Source organism: Adiantum capillus-veneris, chromosome 13 (genome assembly GCF_014529385.1).
Source record: "Adiantum capillus-veneris isolate H3 chromosome 13, ASM1452938v2, whole genome shotgun sequence".
NCBI lineage: Eukaryota > Viridiplantae > Streptophyta > Polypodiopsida > Polypodiales > Pteridaceae > Adiantum > Adiantum capillus-veneris.
Window position 1 is genome coordinate 115836706 of NC_140943.1, and position 14382 is coordinate 115851087.

Below are 14382 nucleotides of genomic sequence, written 5' to 3' on the forward strand. Positions count from 1 at the left end.
ATCATGAGCTAACCTCCCATTTATGCATCTGTGCATGTCTTCAACTTCTATCCCCATAACAAGCCGTATTCTTTCATCCAGAGGCCAAAAGCTTCCCACATTTTGGGGTGGAAATCTAAACTTTATAATTTTATACGCTAGCAGCTCCTCAAAACCGCTATGTCCAATATGGTCAAGGCATGTATGCCAAGTGTGGTGCAATTCATAAAGCACAAAAAGTTCTTGAGGAGCTTCCTATCCATGATGTGATATGTTGAAATGCAATGATTGCGGGATATGCCCACCAACTTGAGCAGGGCCAAGGACCTCTGGGTTGTGTTTAGTGGATGCGAAGCGAGGGTGCGTCTCTAGATGCAGTCGCATTTGCTCTCGGCCGTTTTTAGTTAATGCAAAGGAAGGGTGTCTCTCTAGGTGTCTCTCCATATGCAATGTTGTCTCATGGAGTGCATGGATTGCAGGATATGTCCAACAGGACCGGGCTCAACAAGAGAGAGCTGTTTTTAGCAGATGCATGGTGAGAGAGGGCATCGCTCCAAATTCAATCACGTAAACTTGCACCTTGAGAAAGTTTGGATGTCATCTCTTGAAATATATTTAATTGCAAAATATGCCGAACTTGGGTAGGGCCAAAGAGCTCTTGGTGTTTTTCAGCGTGTGCGAAGCGAGGGTGTCTGTCAAGATGCAATTACATACGCTCTAGGCTATTATCAGCTAATGGAAAGCGAGGGTGTCTCTCTGGATGCATGTTGTCTCATGGAGTGCATTGATTGCAGGATATGTCCAAGAGGGTCAAGGTTAGGAAGAAAAAGAGCTATTTTGAGCAGATGCTGAGAGAGGGCATCTCTCCAAATGGAATCATGTACACTTGCACCTTGAAGGAATGTGGCATTACACAAGCGTGTCTTTAGGCTACACAAGGAGTGCATGGATTGAAGGATATGTCCAAATGTGGCTTTCTGTAGCGGATGTGAAGTGAGGGTGTCTCTTGAGATGCAATCACATACGCTTTAGCTGATGCAAAGCCAGGCTATCTCTCCAGATGCATGTTGTCTCATGGAGTGGATTGATTGCAAGATATATCCAACAAGGTAAGGACCAAGAAGAAAAAGAACTCTTTTCAGAAGATGCAGAGAGAGGGCATCTCTCCAAATGCAATCACGTACATTGCACCTTGAAGGCATGTGGCATTACACAAGCGTGTCGTTGGGTTACACAAGGAGTGCATGGATTGCAGGATATGTAAAAATGTGGCTTTTTGCAATGGATGTGAAGTGAGTGTGTCTCTCTAGATGCAATCACTTACCTTGTCGATTGTTTTCAGCTGATGCAAAGCCAAGGTGTCTCTCCAGCAACGTGTTGTCTCATGAAGTGCATTGATTGCAAGATATGTTGTGCTTGGCACTGCCTTGTCGACATGTATGCCAAATGTGGTGCACTTCATAAGCTTAAGGAGCTTCCTGCCTTGGATGTCGTCTGTTGAAATGCACTGATTGCAAAATGGGTAAGGCCAAGGAGCTCTGGGCGTTTTTCAGCGGATGCAAAGCAATGGTGTCTCTCCAGATGCAATCACATACGATCTGGGCTATCTTCAGCTGATGCAAAGCGAGGGTGTCTCTCTAGATGTCGTCTCTTGAAATGCCCCTATTGTGAAATGGGCAAGGCCAAGGAGCTGTGGGCATTTTTCAGCGGATGCGAAGCGATGGTGTCTCTCCAGGTGCAATCACATACGAGCTGGGCTGTTTTTAGCTGAAGCGAAGCGAGGGTTTCTCTCCAGATGCATGTTGTCTCATGGAGTGCATTGATTCCAGTATATGTCCAATAGCGTCAGGGTTAGGAAGTAATAGAGTTTTTTCTAGCAAATGCAAAGAGAGGGCATCTCTCCAATGCAATCACGTACACGTGCATCTTGAGGGCATGTGGCATTACACAAGGAGAGCATGGATTGCAGGATATGTCCAACTGTGGCTTTTTGCAAACAGATGCGAAGCGTGTGTTACTGATGGAAGCATCAAGACCCTAGGCCGCAGTGGCAAAATACGGTTGCGAGCTTCGATGGTCGTGTCTCCGAAAAGGCACTGTAGATGGCGCAAAGTAGGGGCAGGAGGCCGAGCACTCTAAAGCAGAATCTGTGTACTTAAGAAATGGTGCACGCATCTAGTCAGGTAGGTCTCTGTGTAGCTTTTGTCTTGCCCAGTTGCAAGATGATCAGGCCCAAAGTGGCACCAAAGCGCCACACACCTCCCTTTCTATCAATGACTAAGCATTATGTTGCTCCTTACGCTGACCTGAGCAAAGAAATCATGAGCTAACCTCCCATTTATGCATATGTGCATGTCTTCAACTTCCATCCCCATAATAAGCCATATTCTTTAATCCACAGGCCGAAAGCTTCCCACATTTTGGGGTGGAGATCTAAACTTTATAATTTTATACGCTAGTGGATCCTCAAAACCACCAAGAAGGCGCGGCACATACACACATGCACAAATTCACATTTTCTACGACTCTGCAGGTTACTGCTCCCATATTGCTTTTAACACTTACAATATTACCCACATGCAGGTTTCTTTAACAACTATCCTTCTGCAGGAGCAGAATGCTGCATCCTCGGGTTTCCAGCTCACGCTCCTCCTTATACCATATCCTTGATTTTTGAGATAGAGACTCTCACTGATCTGTGAATGTCATAGCTTCTAGCCAAAAGGGATCAATGAGTGGGATTCGGGTGGCAACTGCAGCTGGTCAAATGGGTACTGCTTCACATCATCCCTTTAGAGGCGAAATGCGGCCCCACAGGTAGTCTCTTATGATGCACAATACGTTGGGGTGGACTCCTTCCCTTCCTTTCTTGATGAGATGTTCAAGAAAATCCTCTCATGGTTGCAAATCTCAGGCATCTTTTGTTCCAGCGCCGTGTGCACTCAATGGAAGCCTATTAGGTCGTCAAGGATATTCAACCATATTCACAAAGGTAGGGCTCTATCTGCAAAGTGGGATTAGTATATGACCCCAAAGCCAAAACATGGTATAGCTTCAGTCTTCCATCATACGCAACAATGCGGCATTCATGGCCTCTTTGCATGGATTGGCATGCTTTGCAGACAACTCAAATGGTTATTGCTTCTACACATGCAACCTTCCCAAGTGGTAGGCATGGAGATTCGCTCTCTCTCTCTCTCTCTCTCTCTCTCTCTCTCTCTCTCTCTCTCTCTCTCTCTCTCTCTCTCTCTCTCTCTCTCTCTCATGCTCATGATCACTCATTATTATCTCCCTTTTAGTAAATGGGCTCCCAAGAACGTTAATAAAAAAAAGGAGAGAGACATTATTAAGAGTTGGAATGAAATGTTATATTAATTGCATCTTCTGAATGTTGAAATGACCTATAAGACAAATGGTTACAACATGGTGAATCTGATACGAGGTTTGTAGAGGTAGAGAGAGAGAGAGAGAGAGAGAGAGAGAGAGAGAGAGAGATTATTGAGAGCTGGAATGACATGTTATATTAACATCTTCTAAATGCTAAAATGACCTATGCTGCAACTCATCCTCGAATGGTAGAAAATAAAGAGATAGAGACTTGATAGGGTGGAGAAAGAAAGAGATGAAAAAGAGAACAAAGAGTAAAATTGGAGGAGGAGAAAGATCAAAAGAGAGAATAAAGAGATAAAAATAGAGGGATAAGAGAGATAAATAGATAGAGATGTCATAAAAAATAGAGAAAAGGCATAAAAGTGTAATGATGTTTGAGTATGAGGAGAAATGTGTGACATCATGTGGGTGTCCTTTGGAGAGAGAGAGAGAGAGAGAGAGAGAGAGAGAGAGAGAGAGAGCGAGAGAGAGATCAACTAAAATTTTATATTAATGTCTTTTGAAGGCTAAATTGACTTGAGACATTTATGTATGTATAAGATAATGGCCAGTTTGGAGGGCCTCCGGTGATCTTGCGACTTTCCATTCCTCTCTCTCTCTACCCCGCAATGGCAAAGTGGGACAAACTATCTGGTACTCAGAATATGGTCATATGGTACCCACTTTGTACAAGGTCATACACCAATGAGATATGGGTTAAAGGCATTTTTTGTGAGCAATGACAAATCCAAGTGTTATAAACATCATGTGTGTCATGGTAAGAGCGAGCAAAATTTAAGTTGGGTTCAAAAAATAGATTTAAGATAAGTGTGTAGAGCTCCAGCTCAATATCTTGATCCTGTTGAAATAGCACGATTAAGAGTGCTATGCAGATATACTCCTTAGCCTTTTTTGGCAATAATGTAAACAAAAACTTTTTTTGTTTGAAATATGTCTCTTTAGTAATGTTTTTTATGTAATCTCTCTCTCTCTCTCTCTCTCTCTCTCTCTCTCTCTCTCTCTCTCTCTATGTGTGTGTGTGTGTGTGTGTGTGTGTACGTGCGCACGCACAAAAGGGGGAAGGAGAAGAGAAAGATGAAAAAAGGTCAAATGTAACATGAGTAGTCTTAAGGGGCCAAAGACAAAGTGAGACAAAAACTTGCATTTGAACAATGGGTAAAAAAGTATCCGTAGGTTATTGGTGATAGTGTTGATTGTGTGTGTGTCATTTTAAGAGCGAGCGAGACACGCCAGTAGGTGGGCCGTGCGAGCTAGTAGAAAATGTATTTGGATGGTTTCATATGCTTTTGACATCGAGTTGGTGATCACATTGGCAGTAAAAGTATTAGTTTTTTGATGCCCAGTTAGTGCAGTTGGCACATTTATACGAGTTTTGAGTTGAGTGTTGACTTCTCATACAAAGAGACTCTGCCGGATTTCCTTCCCGCAAGTCGTGACTGTCATTGTTGGCACCTTTGAGCCTATTTCGGTTGAGATTTTATTCCTGATACAAAGGTTACTCTGTCCAAATTTCTGTAGCTTCTCACCATAGTTTGGCACCTCTCAAACCCTTTTGTCAACAATGGCTTCTTCTTCAAAAAAGAAGGAATATTTCATTCACAAGTTCGATGGAAGCAACTTCACCATGTGGAAAGAGCGCATGAAAGATGCTTTGACAAACAAAGGCCTATCAGAACCGTTGAAAGAGCGTGCGGAGGATGATGACTATACGCAAGCTCAGTGGGAGCTTTTGGATGCGAGAGCCATGGCTACGATACATCTACATCTAGCCGAGTCATTGTTCTTCACTATCATAGGGAAGACAACAACCAAGGAACTTTGGGATAGCTTAAGTTTAGCCTGGGAGAGCAAAAGTGCATCCAACAAACTTTTTTCTCATGAAAAAGCTTATGAAGCTCAACACGAAAGAAGGTAGCACAATTTCTGGTCACTTAAATGAGTTCAACTCCTTGTTCAATCAGTTGACATCTCAGGGCTTTAGGGAGTTTGACGACAAACTCAAGTCTATATTCTTGTTATGCTCTCTACCTAGTTCGTGGGATATATTTTGCACAGCCATTAGCAATTTGGTTTCGAATGGCAATTTAATGTTCAAGGACGTCACAAATGTATTGCTCACTGAAGAAATTTGATGTAAATCTCTTGATGGTGCTAGTCATGGAGATGCATATATGGCTGGCAGTTCAAGGAAGGCAAGAGGCTATGACACGACAAATACGAAAATAAAAGTAGAGAGCAAAGTCCTCATAGACCTAGTAGACATTGGAACGCAAGTAGAGACTGCAGTGCAGAAATGTCGAGTGTTACTATTTCCATAAGAAGTGCCATTGCAAAAAAGATTGTCGCAATTTCCTACAAGATAAAAAAAACATGCAAAAAGATAATTTTGGCAAAGGCAAAAGTACAGTAAAGATTAAGGAGCTCAATGTGGTTGAGTCTCCCTACCACTGCAGTAGAGGATGCTCCTCCTCCATTGATGAATATTATGCCAACAGAGATTCATGTAGAGGTGACATCAGACCCCTCAAATGTTCTCATTTTCACAACAAATCTCACTCCAGATGCTTTGGTTGCACAGGATGAGGGTTATGCACATAATTGGATTCTTGATTTTGGTGCAAGTTTTCATGTCACACCGCATAGAGAGTGGTCTTTCTCTTATGCATCCATGCATGGCATAGTCAAGATTGGTGATTCCTATAAACTTGACATTATTGGCATTGGTGATGTGAAACTTCAGATGCATAATGACACTACTTTTGTGTTGCAAAATGGCAGACATGTACCCAAGCTTACAAAGAGCTTACTTTCTATAGGGCAATTGGATGATCTTGGCTACACTATAATTTTTGGTAATCGTTCTTGACTGATCCACAAGAACAAGCTTGTCATGATGAAAGGTCGTCAAAACACATCCTTGTACTCTATCTTTGTTTCGAGTGTCGACGAACACTCTATCTATGTTTCCGAGATGTCATCTACTGAGTTGTGGCATAGAGGGCTAGGGCATATTAGCCAAAAGGGAATGAAAACACTTCAGCATTTTGGCTACTTACCTATGTTAGATTACACATAATTTCTTCCAAAAATTCCTTGCCATGGTTAAGAACCAATCAGGAAAAAAGCTCAAAGCTTTTTGCACGTACAATGGTGGAGAATACGTCTCCAGGGACTTCAAGGATTTTTGCAATCCAAGAGGCATTTGTCGGCAGTTTACTGCTCCATACACACCTGCACAAAATGGGATAGCTAAAAGAATGAATCACACGATTCCAGAGCGTGTTATCTCTATGATTTCTATGGTGAAGTTTACTTTATAGTTTTGGGGGGAAGCTGTTCTGACAACAGTGCACATCATCAACATGTCACCTAGTTCTCCTTTAAATTTCAAAATTCTAGAGGAATTATGGAATGGGAATATGCCAAGCTATGAGCTTTTACGTGTATTTGGATGTGAGACATATGCACATGTGCCCAAATAACTTCGTGTCAAGTTAGATCCCAGGTCACACAAATGCATTTTTATCAGCTATGGTGCAAATGGAGAGATGGGCTATCGTCTCTCGCACCCAAAATCCTTCAAAGTCATTTATAGCTCACACGTGATTTTCAATGAATAAAAAATGCACAAGAAGCCCATTAAGGAAGTTGAGTACAGACACATTTTTTTTGAGGATGTGGCCTCCGAACCAACTCAATTCAGTAGTGTTGCACCTAATCCTCAAGTGCAAGGTACTGCTATTGCTCCGGAGAGAGCAGAGTCTAGCGGTCAGGCGCACTGAGACACTCTGTAAGAGTATCACGTGCGCCCGAGTGGTTTGAGCCGGGTATACACCACACACATATAGCCTTGGGTGTTGCCTTTGTAATCCAGACCCCTTGGTGAAAATCAACATTGTTTAACCCCTTGGTTAAACTTTGCAGGAAAACTACTTAACGAGCACTCGGCCCCTTGGCCTATGGTCGCGACCCCCCGTGGGTTTACCCTTGGCATTTCATGGCTGTGGAAGTTGAAATTGTTAACTACCCCTTGGTAGCTTGTGGACTTCCTTCCGTGAAAAGTGCAAGTGTGAAAGTTCCAAGAATGGACCATCAACATTTTAATAAATGATATAGTAATCACGAGTTGGGTCTTACCCCAAACTGTACTCCTATACACACTCTTAGTGTTGGAAATAAAATAGAAGATCCATGCAAGTTGGAATTGTATTCACAACGGGATCTTGTCGAGACTCAAAAATCCATAATCTAGGAGGGTTGAGAACAGCCGTGCTGGCTGAATTGCTTGCTTCATCTATACACCTTGGTAAAGAGACGCATTTTCAAGTTTGAGAGTGTCAAAAACTCAACTTGATCTTCACACTCAAAGTGTGTAGTGCGCAAATAGCACCTAAAAATTAGTAATGTCAAGATGCCTTGTTCATTAGATTTGTTCGATCTTCAAAGCAATCACTGATGGATTATCAACAAATGGCTCTTAGCCATTCCAAAATAGGTGGCTCTTTGCCCTTGAAAAATAGATGGCTCTTAGCCCACCGGCCTGTTACCATATTGACATAGATAGATTTTAGAAAAATCATGCCAGTGAAATGCCCGTGCATATGATCGCGCACAGACCATATATGTGTCGTAGCTTAGTCTATAAGCGTACAACTACACGCCCTCGTAGAGAGACTTAGCTTATCCTAGAAGCGTACAACTGTGTACTTGGACCACGCCCGCGTAAAGAGAGGTACCATCAGTCACATCTTGACCCACTGACCTCGTATGTGATCGTGAATGTATCAGGGTAACTTGAAATACAACACTTTTCTTGTGAATAACATAAACAATATGTTAAGATAGCAGCTACTTACCTTGTCCTTGATAGAGTATTTAGTGTTATAGCGGAAGCGTACACAATGATGGAGTGTCATACATCCAATGGATTAGTACACCACGCATTCATAGCAAAAACTAGAATAATAAGCCCGTGGCTTCAATGAGAGTCTCAACCTTGTGAGCCATTGGTATACCTGCCATGCACGATTACACTAGCATGTATACATCACAGTGCATTGTTGCATACTATGAGCTTATATCCACATAGTGCCAAAGATGTGTCCCATTATCATTGATCTGAAATCAATCGATAATACCTTGGCACATAAGAGAAGCCGTACGTCACATGAAGATAGACAAAGCACTTTGCTTTATACAGTGGCTTCATATGGAGTCGTCCCAAGCACTTTGCTTTGCACAGTAGAGAGATCCTTTCCCAAAAAGGAAAGTAAAACCGAGACAAAAACAAACATAAGCTTGCCTAACCTTGTCGCCCACTTGTGGCCAGGTTTTTGGTAATTCGGTCGAATCCGGCTCATAGCCATATGTACTGGTTGAGTGAGCTAGCGTATGTATCATATACATCCTCTTGTGATGTAAAAATCTGCAGACATCTGGGCAAGGTTCCCTAAGTTCGGATGCTCCTAGCATATTCGAAACGTGGAAGTCTTGTCTTTGCATGATATTTCTCAGTAGACCCACGTTGAATGCTACCAGTGCTCATAGCTATAGACGCTCTTGCTCATATTCAAATATCATAGCAAAAGAAAGTTGATCTTGTCAAATTGTGCAATGTATTGAAAATAGAGAAATACTTGCAAGAGATGTACCGCGTACCTACTTGGCTTGATTGTTGTTATCGTGAGGATTTGTAGATGGAGCCATGCTGCCATGACGTCTGTCATAGCATTGGCATACACAAGACACGGAAAGGAAAATAAAATCTCAATAGTGCAGTGCTGCTTTGCATGCAGCCATTGCCAATTACCTTAGAAAACTCATTGGATCGTGCTTGTCAAAAATGGGTTGGATTTTGTCTATGATAGAGAACTGGCCTAGGAGCCATGCACTAGCAAACTTGTATTAGAGCTTCTTGAAATGGTAAAGAATAATTGGCCTTGCCGAATTCTTTTGCCTTACATGTCACAGGCCTTGCATGTACCTAAAGATCGTACTGAGACTGAGTACAAAGTGTGTACAAAGTGTTTCCTGGGGAGAAACTATGCTTTTTTTACAAAAACAAGTGCAAGGGGTCCATGGCTGCATGGTCAAGTGTAGAAAAGGGCAATGAAATTGCAAGGTGGTGTACAAGTCAAAAGGGGCTAACACCAAAAACCGCCAAAGTCGTTGTGGGCTTCTACCACACGTATTGAAGCAAGAGACTTGCTTAACACTATGTGCAAGCCACAGATGGGTCCAAGCACGCAACTAGCCTAAACTAGTAAGCTCAAAGATGACAATGGTGTGTCGCTCACCGCTTTACGCTTGCTGTCATGGAGGATTCCTCACCGCGAAGAAGAGGGAGCCGCCGCTGCCGCTCCACACTCAACCGCCTTGCCGCCATCGTGCCGCCGCAATGCTCGATCACTCTCTCTCTCTCTCTCTCTCTCTCTCTCTCTCTCTCTCTCTCTCTCTCTCTCTCTCTCTCTCTCTCTCTCAAAAGTACACACACACACACTAGTACACAAAGGAAACAGAGAAGGAGATGGAGCAAGAGCACTCTTCTTGCATTGCACAAATAGAGAATGAGGTATTTTAGCTTTAGATTGACTTATATATAGGCTTGCTCGTTCACATTTGGACGCCCACACTTAGCCAATCTTACCCAACATTATAGGTTCCAGTTTTAGAGTGCGCCTCTCATTGGCGATCACTCTTAACCATTCCTACCTGATCGACAAGCCCGGCCAATAACATAATACACTACTAGCGGGTCTGACAAGCCCAACCTATGGCTACATAAAAGGTGGTCGCTTGGTGGTAACATGCTCCCCTTCCTGATGTAGATTCTGTCCTTGGAATATAACAGTGCAGCATCGATATCCACAATAGGAGTACCTGTAGCAAAAGAAAAACAATATTGTGAAAGCTCAAAGGCAGTTGTGCAGGCGTGCAATAAGTGAGATGTATACATAATATTCTAGGAAATGCAAAAAAAAAAAGAATTGTAACATTGCCAACTAGAACAAGCGTAGTACTTGAATAAAATGCAATTGAGTTAAGGTCTATTAGGTTGACTCTAAGAGAAGTACACAAGAGCTAGGGCTAAAGTAAGTACTAGATTGTCCAACGTTAATTAAAAAATATCGACTAAAGAGTAGTTAACCTTAGGAATGCTCATTGGGGTCTAAAGACTAGTGATCTTGTCACTTATACCACCTAAGTGTGATCAACACAAAATACAAGGAAGTTTGTGCTATTTGCTTTCTTCCCCCCCCCCCCCCCCCCCCCCCCCTTTTTTGTTGTTGTTGTTGTCATAGTTGCTACAAGTTGCTGGGGGACTCAAGGTCTCAAATACCAGCTTAAGCATAAACTAGCTGGGAGACTCGAGATCTCAAATACCAGCTTAACACATGGACTTCCACAACACAATTTACACTTAGGTGGAATAAGCTAGAGAGAACTATATCCTCATACCCTAAAACATTACTAAAGTTACTACAATTAATAGACTATTTAGAAATTAAAGTCAACAATTAAGTGGCCTAGTTTAGCCTAAGGTCCTGATACCTACTTAAAGCCAACTAATAGACCAAACTCAAAGAGAAGAACAAGGTACTAGAAGCTTGAAAAAATTATATCATCTAAATTGGCAATGTCACACAACTTCATAAATTTTATGCATTGGAATTCAAATGACAAGATGCAAATATGTATCCGTGGAAAACATAGATAAAAGGAAGTAGTACACCTGACATAATGGAGAACATCCGTTGCCGCATGTAAATATTCATTGTCATTGTCCTTCGAAGGCATCCTTATGTAATCACAAACTGCACAATAGTCACCACCAAACATCCACCTTCCAGAGGCACATTAGTAGGAAAAGGTATCAACTCTTATTGAACACAATTAAAAAACATAGGAACCCTAACATAATTATTTGCACTCCTCCTAGAGAGTTAAGGGAATAGGATATTGTAGAGATTGGGGGGGAAATCCTAAGGCTAAATCCCTATCCTCGTCGTCGTCGAGAAAAACAAAGTCATCATCTGTGAGACCATATGTGCCATCCGTGTAATCATGTAAATCGTCTTCATCATTAGAGGCACCAATGTTTGCTACGAAGGTCACTAGATGCCTATAGTCATCTTAGTCAAGAGGGTAGTCTTGTGCAATGGGAGAGACGCTCTCTAATGAGTATGGATCAGTCGTGGTCAAGAGACGTATTAGCCATTCTAAGTCCTCAAAATTCCTCTCACATGCTAGCGTATCTACCGAATCCCATTCATAGGCAAGCATCGAAAAGACCATGTGAAACACATGTAAAAAGTAACGAGGGTATCTGTCACCCAAGGCAGGAGTGAATGACTCTAGCGTACTAGCCATATTTGTACACACAAATAGATGATGGTTAGAGTGCAAATATTACAAGGGTAGTGTCAAAAGGTCATGTCCTTGTGCATAATGTGTTTTATGATTTTGTGCTATGTATAAAACTCGTAGGTTTCCAAATTTTTGTTTGGGGACTCTTGCTCTTTTACTTTTTTATTTTTTTGTTTTGTGAGTATAAGGCTTTATATATACATTCCCTAAGATTGGAGATTGAGAGGTCAGGGAGGAAGGTTGAGAGGGAAGTGAGTGAATGATGAATATCAGCAAACACTCCGCCCTTCCTTGGGTAGATCATACCTTTTGAAATGATGTCTTCACCTTTTTAAACCAATTGTTCCAAGTTGTTATGGGTGAAGACTTTGAACGTTCGCCCACCCTAGGCATTTCATCTAGTTGCAAGGGTGGTCAGATACTCTCCCATGGTTTTATTTGCAACGTTGTTGTAGGTGGTGAACTTACAACGGAAGTTGAAAATTATTCCTTGTTTCTATGGATACATACAATGGTAGTTGGAGGTTGTGTTGAAGCTTCTATTTCCATATAGGAACTATAGGAAGAGCAAGAAGCTTCATTTGACTTCCCTCTTGTGCTGATCTAGGTGGAACAAATCGTTCTTTCTTTGGTGTCCAAACTAGCTCTGGAGCGGGTGTGTAACATTCTGTGATTTTTTCCTTTCCACGATTGTCAATTCATTTTGGAGCTAAAGGATTGAGCTCACATGAGCCAGGTGACAAGTAAGAGCACACTTTACGTTTTGGCACCCAGATTTGATCATTTCCTTCATAGTAGCCTAGGGCTTCCAATAGTTTTTTAGAAATCCAACGCAACGTTTCTTTACATTTCTTGGGGCGAGTAGTGACGTCTCTTACCAGGCTCCTGTCTTTTAGCACTATCTATGGTCGCTAAAGAAGCTTTAGGGACCCGCTTTGTATGTTTTCTTTGTTATCATGATTAGGGCGGGTCTTGTGTGTCTCAAGCTTTATTTCAACTACAACAGTTGAAATTTTACAGAGTTGGGCTATGGGGACATATGGTTCAACCTCTTGGACATGCAATGTTTTGGGTTTTATTTCTTTAAGAGGCAATATCTCAGGGACTATGGCTTGAGTGGCAGGGCTAAGAGTTTTGGTTTCTGTGTTGTGACACCCCCAGTCCCCCAATCAATAGTGCATTTGGTGGCTATCATCCACGTGCGTCCTAGGTTTATATTGCCCTCCATAGTTCCAGTAGGCATGACCAAAAAGTCTTGAGCTACAACCCTATTGTCATAACTGAGTGAAGTGTGTCAGATTCCAAAAACCGCAGTTTTTTTCTTGTTGACACCCTTGACTTGGATAATACTCTTAGATAAAGGTGTCTTTCCCAACTAAGACCATACTCCATATGACAATAGATTATACTTAGCGCCCGTGTCCAATAAGGCATTACATAACACTTTTCCATAGGCGCTATTTAGCTCAATAGGGTATTGTAGAGGTGTGTTAGAGTCCAACCAATCCTCGTCAATTTCAATGTGGAATGCATGTGTAACTCCAAGGTTAGCCTCTCATTGGTGTCTTATGCGTTGTTGTCGCTCCTTAGCCTCAACTTGAGCTTGTATCTTCTTCAATTCTGTCTGTGCCTTAGCTATCTTTTTTTGATGGATGGCATGTAGTTCCTCTTGGCTTAAAGGATCATAGTATCTTTTAAATTTGCTCCCATCGAGGAATCCAATGGTTTCAACTCCATCAAGAGTCTCCACACGAATGGTCCCTTGTGAGGTGATTTCACATACTCTATATGGTCCTTTTGCCGCATATTTCAACTTTTTCTTTTCATTACATACTCCATACATAAGGACTTTATTACCAACATTGATATCTTTGTTCTTTACATGACGGTCAAATCATTTCTTCCTTCTATCTTTCTCCACAAGTGCATTTTGCACAGCCAATTGCCTTTCTTCATCTAACCTTTCAAAGATATATAAGCGCTCAACTAAAGGATTACCATCCCAACCTTCTTGTGAAGCTACATGCAGACTAGGAATTACAAACTCCCATGGCATAACTGCTTCTTGGCCATATACCATTTTGAATGGTGTACAACTGATAGCCACTTTGTAAGAAGTATGATAAGCCCATAGGGCTGAAGTTAGCTTCAAATCCCAATCTGTGTGACGAGCTTCCATTGTTTTAGTCAAGATAGAGATTAAGGTCTTGTTGGTGCTCTTAGCTTGGCCATTTGCTTGTGGATAATAGGTGTGGACTTATGGTGAGCTATCATGAAGTTGGCAGTGAGTCCTTTTATCACTCCATTTATAAAATGAGTGCCATTGTCACTCACAATCTCAAAGGGACAACCAAGTCTTCTAATAATGTTCTCAAAGAGAAACTTGGCAGTTGACCTAGCATCAACCTTACGTGTCGCCCTGGCTTCCACCCACTTTGTCACATAGTCAGTGGCAACAATAATATACCAAGATTGAGTGCTACAAGCTGCCGGACTAATTGGGCCTACAAAGTCCAACCCCCATTTGGTTGAGTAACTTTAACAGGATGTAAGGGCATCTTGTCCTTTCTTTGTGTGATCTTGTAACGTTGGCATTCATCACATCCTTTTGCAAAAAGTGACGTATCTTTGAATAAGGTAGGCCAC